Source organism: Stegostoma tigrinum, chromosome 48 (assembly GCF_030684315.1).
Source record: "Stegostoma tigrinum isolate sSteTig4 chromosome 48, sSteTig4.hap1, whole genome shotgun sequence".
Lineage (NCBI taxonomy): Eukaryota > Metazoa > Chordata > Chondrichthyes > Orectolobiformes > Stegostomatidae > Stegostoma > Stegostoma tigrinum.
Window position 1 is genome coordinate 2241522 of NC_081401.1, and position 8570 is coordinate 2250091.

Genomic DNA, 8570 nt, shown 5'->3' on the forward strand with positions numbered 1-8570 from the left:
CTGCTCTCCAATCCAGGCAGCATCCTGGTAAATCTGCTCTGCACCCTCTCTAAAGCTTCCACATCTTTCCTATAATGAGGTGACCAGAACAGAACACAATATTCTGAGCGTGGTCTAACCAGAGCTTTATAGAGCTGTGACATAACCTCATGGTTCTTAAACTCAATCCCCCTGCCAAATTTGTGCTGACACATAATCCAAGTCAGGAGCAGTCTCCACGCCTTACTTGAGATCCTGGGTGATTTAAACTGAAGATAATTGGTAACTCTGCATTGTGAGTCTGTGCATTATTCCCACAGCAAGGCAGTGAGCTGCTGGGTCATATCCAGGGCCAGCTAACTGCTTACAACTGTTCTAATGAGTTTCAGAATTGATGGCAACTGGTAATAGGGCAGGTCCGCCTCATAGGAAAATATTTAACAACCAACAATGCCTAAAAGATAGAAATATTAAACCATCTGGGCAGCTGACTAAGGCAGAAAGAGAGAGAGAGAGAGAGACAGAGAGAAAAAAGGTGGTGGGGGCATGCCGTGGTGCAAGACACATGGGGACATAGTACGAGAGGGTGAGGAGATCACAAGATTCTAAGAAATAGGAACAGAAGTAGGCTATGTACCCCCTTGATCCTGGTCCTCCATCTAACAGGATCATCACTGATCCAACATCCCTTACATCCACTTCCCTTCCTATGTATCTCTCGATTCCCCAATTGATCAAGAATCTATCTCTCTCAGTCTTAAAGTCTCAAAGTGGTATTATTGCTCGACTATTAATTCAGAAAGTCAGCTTATGTTCTGGGGACCTAGGTTCGAAACTTTGCCAAGGCAGGTGGTGGAATTTGAATCCAACATGAAAAATCTGGAATTAAGCACCTACTGATCACCATGAAATTGTGTTTGTGTGTGTGTGTGTGTGTGTGTGGAAGAAAGTGGGCGTGTATATGCGAGAGCCAATCTATGTATGTATAAGAGTGTATCTGTGTGAGTGTATGTGCCTGTGTTTGTGAGAGAGAGGAAGAATGTGTATTGTGAATGAGTGCAAGAAATGTGTGTGTCTGAATGAGCCTGAGTGTGAGTTTGCGTGCGAGTATATGCGTGAGAGAGAGAGAGAGAGCTTGCATGAGATTGTGTGAATATGTGTGTGGGTTGCTGTGTGGAAATGAAATGTGACTCACCACTTTACCTTTTGAACTGTCCCTTTAAGGTGCCCTGTGTGTGTGTGTGTGTGTGTGAGAGAGACCATGTGTACACGTGTGATGATTAACCATAAAAGACTCACTGAATTCATATAAACAGCAGCGGGATGCTAGCCTCCTCACTGTGACTGGGAGCAGCGAGCCAATGATGTGGAAATCTATGACTTTGCTTCTTGTTGCCTTGGTGCTGGCGCAGCCCATCACGGCTGATAGGAAAGTGCGACACAGGATATCTTTGGGAGGTCAGTGCAAATCGCAGGGAACACTCTGTGGATACAAACTGGATGTGGGGGTGGGAGAGAAAGAAAGGGGACCTTTTCCCCGTTCAGCCTGGACTGTCATTTGTTTGGATCACGGCTGCTTGGGGCTTGGTACTGCAGCGCCTCAGGGTGAAAAGCCCTTTGTAATCGAAACCTTCCGACCTTATAGAGGTTTATAAAATAATGAGGGACATGGACACGGTACATTGACAAGGTCTTTTTCCGCGGTGGGGGAGCCCATAACTAGAGGGCACAGGTTTAAGGTGAGAGGGGATAAATTTAAAAGGGACCTAAGGGTCAACTTTTCCATGCAGCGGGTAGTGCGTGTATGGAATAAGCTGTGGAGGAAGTGGTAAAGTTACATTTAAAAGGCATCTGGATGAGTATAGGAATAGGAAGGGTATAGAGGAATATGGGCCAAATGCTGGCAAGTGGAACTAGTTTTATCTCGGATTATCTAGGTCGGCATGGACAGGTTGGACCGAAGGATCCGTTTCCGTTTTGCACATCTCTATGACTCCCTCCTGCTGGTTCACAATCCCTTGTCTCTTTAAGCATGATTTAAAGCATGACGGCGCGCAGAGGTCAAGTAATCTTTAAAGGTGGCAGAAAGTAAGAGTACGGAAAGAATCCTTCATGCACTGAGGGTTAAGGCTTTCAGGTATCCTGTCTGGGAGATAACGAAGTGTGGAGCTGGATGAACACAGCAGGCCAAGCAGCATCTCAGGAGCACAAAAGCTGACATTTCGGGCCTAGACCCTTCGTCAGAGAGGGGGATGGGGAGAGGGAACTGGAATAAATAGGGAGAGAGGGGGAGGCGTACTGGAGATGGATTGAGGAGAAGATAGGTGGAGAGGAGAGTATGGGCGGGGAGGTGGGGAGAGGTCAGTCCGGGGAGGACGGACAGGTCGGGGGGTGGGGTGGTGGTGACGTTAGTAGGTAGGAAATCTGAGGCTTACACAGGCAAAATGCCAGTTACAGCACAGTGAGAAAGTCATTGACACAGCTACAAATTAACAGAATACTGAGCTCATCTTGGAATTCCTTTCTTTGTTGAATGCTTATATTCAAAACATTCTTACTTGAGGCACTTTCAAGAGGTGTCATTTCAAGTCAGCTGTCTGTAGGCAAACAGTTTAATTATTTGAAATAATGGGAACTGCAGATGCTGGAGAATCCAATATAATAAAGTGTGAAGCTGGATGAACACAGCAGGCCAAGCAGCATCTCCGGAGCACAAAAGCTGACGTTTCGGGCCTAGACCCTTCATCAGAGACGGGGATGGGGAGAGGGATTTGGAATAAATAGGGAGAGAGGGGGAGGCGGACTTGAGATGGAGAGAAAAGAAGATAGGTGGAGAGGAGAATAGAGGTGGGGAGGTAGGGAGGGGATGGGTCAGTCCGGGGAGGATGGACAGGTCAAGGAGGTGGGATGAGGTTAGTAGGTAGGAAGTGGAGGTACGGTGTGAGGTGGGAGGAGTGGATAGGTGAGAGGAAGAACAGGTTAGGGAGGCAGGGGTGAGCTGGGGTGGTTTTGGGATGCAGTGGGGGGAAGGGGAGATTTTGAAGCATGTGAAGTCCACATTGATACCATTGGGCTGCAGGGTTCCCAAGCGGAATATGAGTTGCTGTTTCTGCAACCTTCGGGTGGCATCATTATGGCACTGCAGGAGGCCCAGGATGGATATGTCATCTAAGGAATGCGTCCCCGCCTCCCTAACCTGTTCTTCCTCTCACCTATCCCCTCCTCCCACCTCAAGCCGCAACTCCATTTCCTACCTACTAACCTCATCCCACGTCCTTGACCTGTCTGTCCTCCCCGGACTGACCTATCCCTTCCCTACCTCCCCACCTGTACTCTCCTCTCCACCTATCTTCTCCTCTTTCCATCTTCGGACTGTCTCCCCCCTCTCCCTATTTATTTCAGAACCCTCTCCCCATCCCCATCTCTGATGAAGGGTCTAGGTCCAAAACATCAGCTTTTGTGCTCCTAAGATGCTGCTTGGCCTGCTGTGTTCATCCAGCTTCTCACTTTGTTATCTCGGATTCTCCAGCATCTGCAGTTCCCATTATCTCTGATCTTGTCTGGGAGAGTTGGGGTGTGGTATTTGAGACAAGTTCAATCCAAGCCCCAGGGAGGTGGTTATATGAAAAGGAATGAGGAGGAGGCAGCAGAATGGCTCGAGGCAAACTGCCCATCTGGAGAGCTGGTAAGGTCACATTGGCTAAACAGAGTCCTTCTGCAACCTGAGTGATCCCAGGGCTTGCATTGCCACAAATCTTGATGTTATCTCCGTCTAAGCCTGTTTTATTCCCTCAGAAAGACAGCTGTGAACGTTAGCTTGATCAGATCATAAGACGTAAGGGGTAGAAGTGGACTGTTCATCTTATTGTATCTGCTGCAAGGAGATTGTAGCTGATGTGATCATCCTCAATTCCACTCTCAGGCCTTCTCCCCATAACGTTTGATTCCTTTCCTGATGAAAAATCTCCCAATGATGGTAAATGTGAGATGCTGCACTCTGGGGGATCAAAAGTTAGGAAAACATATGCAGTTAATGGCAGGACCCTAAAGAACATTGAGGTACAAAGGGACCTTAGGGCTCAAGTCCGTAGCTCCCTGAAAGTGGCCACACAAGTCAACAGGGTGGTAAAGAAGGTGTAAGGCATGCTTGCCTTTACTGGTCGGGGAATTGAGTACAAGAGTCGGGATGTCATATTGCAGCTTTGTAAGACTTTGGTTGGGCTACTCTTTGAATGCCGCATTCAGTTCTGATCACCACATTATAGGAAGAATGTGGAGGCTTTCGAGAGAGTGCAGAAATGGTCTACCGGGATGCTGCCTGGATTAGAGGGTATGAGCTAGAAGGAGATGCCAGAAAAAAAATACTTGGCTTGTATTCTCTGGTAGAAATCTATAGAATTATGAGATGCAGAGATAGGGTTGATGGTCAACATCTTTTTCCCAGAGATGAAGTGTCTAAAACTATGGGGCATGTGTTTAAGGTCAGAGGGGGGAAATTTAGAGGAGATGTGAGGGGCAAGTTTCTTAGACAGAGGGTATTAGTGGTCTGAAATGCACCACCAGAGATGTTGGTGGAGGCAGATATGTTAGAGGCATTTAAGAGGCTTTTAGATAAGCACATGAATGTGCAAGGAATGGAGGGTTATGGACCAAAGGCAGACAGAAAGTTTGTTTTTAATCTGGCATCATGTCCAGTACAACATCTGAAAGGCCTGTTGCTGTGCAGTATGTTTCTATGTTTTTTGTTCTATGTCCCAGCCTTGACAGCCCTTTGCAGCAAACGATTTCACAGATTTACTCCTCTCAGAAAGGAGAAATCCTTTTGTATCCTTCTGGTGGTAGTGGAAGGAAAATATTCAACATTTTCTCCAATGAAAAACGTCCAAGCTCAGTCAACCTCTCTTCATAAGATAAGCCCTCCAGTCCAGGCAGCATCCTGGTAAACCTCCTCTGAACCCTCTCCAAAGCATCCACATCTTTCCTATAATACGGCGACCAGAACTGGACGCAGTATTCCAAGTGCGGCCTGACCAAAGTTTTATAGAGCTGCAACAAGATCTCACGACTCTTAAACTCAATCCCCCTGTTAATGAAAGCCAAAACACCATATGCTTTCTTAACAACCCTGTCCACTTGGGTGGCCATTTTAAGGGATCTATGTATCTGCACACCAAGATCCCTCTGTTCCTCCACACTGCCAAGAATCCTATCCTTAATCCTGTACTCAGCTTTCAAATTCAACCTTCCAAAATGCATCACCTCGCATTTATCCAGGTTGAACTCCATCTGCCACCTCTCAGCCCATCTCTGCATCCTGTCAATGTCCCGCTGCAGCCTACAACAGCCCTCTATACTGTCAACAACACCTCCAACCTTTGTGTCGTCTGCAAACTTGCTGACCCATCCTTCAATCCCCTCATCCAAGTCATTAATAAAAATTACAAACAGTAGAGGCCCAAGGACAGAGCCCTGTGGAACACCACTCACCACTGACTTCCAGGCAGAATATTTTCCTTCTACTACCACTCGCTGCCTTCTGTTGGCCAGCCAATTCTGTATCCAGGCAGCTAAGTTCCCCTGTATCCCATTCCTCCTGACCTCCTGAATGAGCCTACCATGGGGAACCTTATCAAATGCCTTACTGAATTCCATATACACCACATCCACAGCTCGACCCTCGTCAACTTTTCTAGTCACATCCTCAAAGAACTTGATAAGGTTTGCGAGGCATGACCTGCCCCTCACAAAGCCGTGTTGACTGTATTTGATCAAGCCATGCTCTTCCAGATGGTCATAAATCCTCTCTCTCTCTCTGTTTCTCACTCTCTCTCTCTGTTTTACTGATTCTACCTCAATCCTTGTCTCTGTCTCTCTCATTCTCTCTCACTTCGTCTCTTTCTGTGTCTCTCTTTCTCTGTTGTTCTCTATCTCTGTTTCTCTGTCTCTTACTGTCTATTTCTCCATCTCTCCTTTAAGACATTCCTCAAAACAAATTTTAAAAATTGAGCCACTTCCTGGTGACCTGTCCCATGAGCTGCTAATATGCCTCACAAACATTGTTGTCACATGCTTCTGTGAGGCACCCTGGGACATGTCTTGACATCCCTGTCTCAATATGAACTGGGTCAGGAATCACGCAACACCAAGTTATAGTCCAACAGGCTTAGCACCATTCTCCCAGCATTCTGGTTCCAATAGTTTGACCTCACTCAAATAACTGTGCACAGTTCTGGTCTCTAAATTGAAATGATCCCAGATTGTGGTCATATTGGAAAAGTAAGGTCTCAGACTGAAACCTGACTTGAAGGGCCATAATTGTTACTTTATTTTCTTTGTACTACCATTGAGAACTGTCAATGAACATATTCACATCACTGTGCGATTAACAAAAGAACAGGAAGGTAATTTTATAAGCAAAAAAATGGCAAATAACTATCTTACACAACACAAGGATCATTGGGAAGGTGTCATTTCAGTGATTAGAAAGTAAGTTCCGTCCCTTTGATGACAGAAATAATATGACAGATTATCACATCTCTGTGAAGAGTCAGCCCTGTCTCCACACTAAAGCTTCTCATTCACCTGACAGGTTGATTTGCATTTGGCATAATGGTGCATCTCCAGTTAATGTATCACTCCTGAAACCCTTAAAACAAGCTGCCAATGCGGCTCACTTATTCCTTAAGTTGGATTTCTGAAAGACCTTTTTTTCCAAAAGCATTTGATAAGGTGCCACTTATTAGGCTTCTAAATAAGGTTGGAGATCGTGGTGTTGTAGATCATACCTTAGAACAGATTGAGGATTGGCTAACTAACAAACAAAAACAGAATTGGAACAAAGGGGGCATTTTCAGGTTATACCTGTAACTAGTGGGAAGCCAAAGGATTAGCGCTGGGGCCAAATTATGTATTTTATATTAATGGCTTGAATGAAGGATGTGAACGCACCATAAACAAACAATTTTGTGAATGACATAAAAATAGGTGGGAAGGCACATGGTGAGGATCATGCAAAGAGCCTTCAGAGGGATGTAGAGAGGTCACCTGAATGGAAAAAAATGAGCAGATAGAACATAATGTGGGGAAATATGAAGTTACGCACTTTGACAGAAAGAATAGAGGAGCAGAATGTTATTTAAATAGAAAAAGATTGCAGAAAACTTTGGAATGGAGGAAGTTGAGAGTCTTTGCCTATGAACCTGAAAAAAAATCTAGCAACCAAGTATAATGGGTATGAGGAAAACACCTGGAACGTGGGCTTTATTTCAGTCGGAATGGAGTATAAAAGTGTGTGGTTTTGCTAAAATTATACCATACGCTAATCAGACTATAGCTGGATATTGTGAAAAATTTTGGCCCTCAACCAAAAAGTTATATATCCTGCCTTTGGAGGCAGCCCAGAGATCCCATATATGGAGGAACCATCTTATTAGGAGTGGTTGAGTAGATTAGGCATGTACTCTTTGGAGTTTAGAAGAGTGAGAGGAGACCTGCTTAAAGTATATAATACTCAGACAATTAGGAACACTTCCAGTTTCCATAGCCCCCCTTCGTAGAATCCCTACAGTGTGGAAATAGGCCCTTTGGCCCAACATGCCTGCACCGACCCTCAGAGCAATCCACCCAGACCTATTACCCTTTCCCTGTAACCCATCTACACAGCCCTGAATGCTATGGGACAATTTAGCATGGCCAGTCCACCTAGTCTGTGCATCTTTGGACTGTGCGAGAAAACTGGAGAACCCGGAGAAAACCTATGCAGACACGGGGAGAATGTGCAAACTCCACACACAGTCGCCCGAGGGTGGAATCAAACCCAGGTGCCTAGTGCTGTGAGGCAAAAGTGCTAACCACTGAGCCACCATGCACCCCCACACTTTGACCACACGTGGAGCTCTGTGCACAGTTCTTCACTCCATATCCATATTATAGACTATATTGCAAACTTCCCTAATCTATACCCCTTGGGTAGACCGGACTTGGAGCACTGACTGATGACAACAATGAGCTCTTGCTTTCTGTTTCACAGGTTTCTTCAGTGATTGTACAAGCTTGGGAGCAACTTGTAAACAAGCTCACTGTGACTCCAGTGAGATTACTCTCAATGGAATATGTGACAGGAACATGTTCTGCTGTTCGAAAAGCTGAGGAAGAGGAAACAGAATGTGTCGCAGAGCGAGGCATGTCTGAAGCCTGACTAATAACTCACTGCCATTTCTGAAATTCGGGCTCTGCTCGATTACGTAGACGCAATAGCAAATTGACCCACTGCTTTTTGAAAGGCGGGAATAAAACTCACTGCATGGATCACCGCCTCTTGTCCATCTCTTATTTCGCACTGGGGTCAGCGTGTGTGCACAGTGACTTGGAACTGGGAGGGGGGGGGGGAGAGGTCAGAAAGCAGAGGCGCGCATTGACATCTTGTTACTCCTACTCAGTCACAGCGTCATCTTCGAGCGCCAAAGTCCAAAGTTCAATCAATAGCATTGTTTGGTCTGTCCAGGTCCTACTGGGACAACAGGCTTAGACACAGCTCTCACCATGGCGATGTTCTGACCCGTCAGAGGGTCAGTGCTGAGGGACCTGCGCAC

The 8570-nt window shown here is 45.9% G+C and overlaps 1 long non-coding RNA gene across 1 annotated transcript; it reads left to right on the top strand.

Annotated features, from left to right (window-relative positions):
• Window positions 1-1000: 1000 nt before the first annotated feature.
• Window positions 1001-8286, top strand: LOC125450168 (uncharacterized). Its single transcript, XR_007247028.1, has 2 exons — window positions 1001-1437; window positions 8009-8286. It is a non-coding gene; the product is annotated as an uncharacterized LOC125450168 (long non-coding RNA).
• The last annotated feature ends 284 nt before the right edge of the window (window positions 8287-8570 follow it).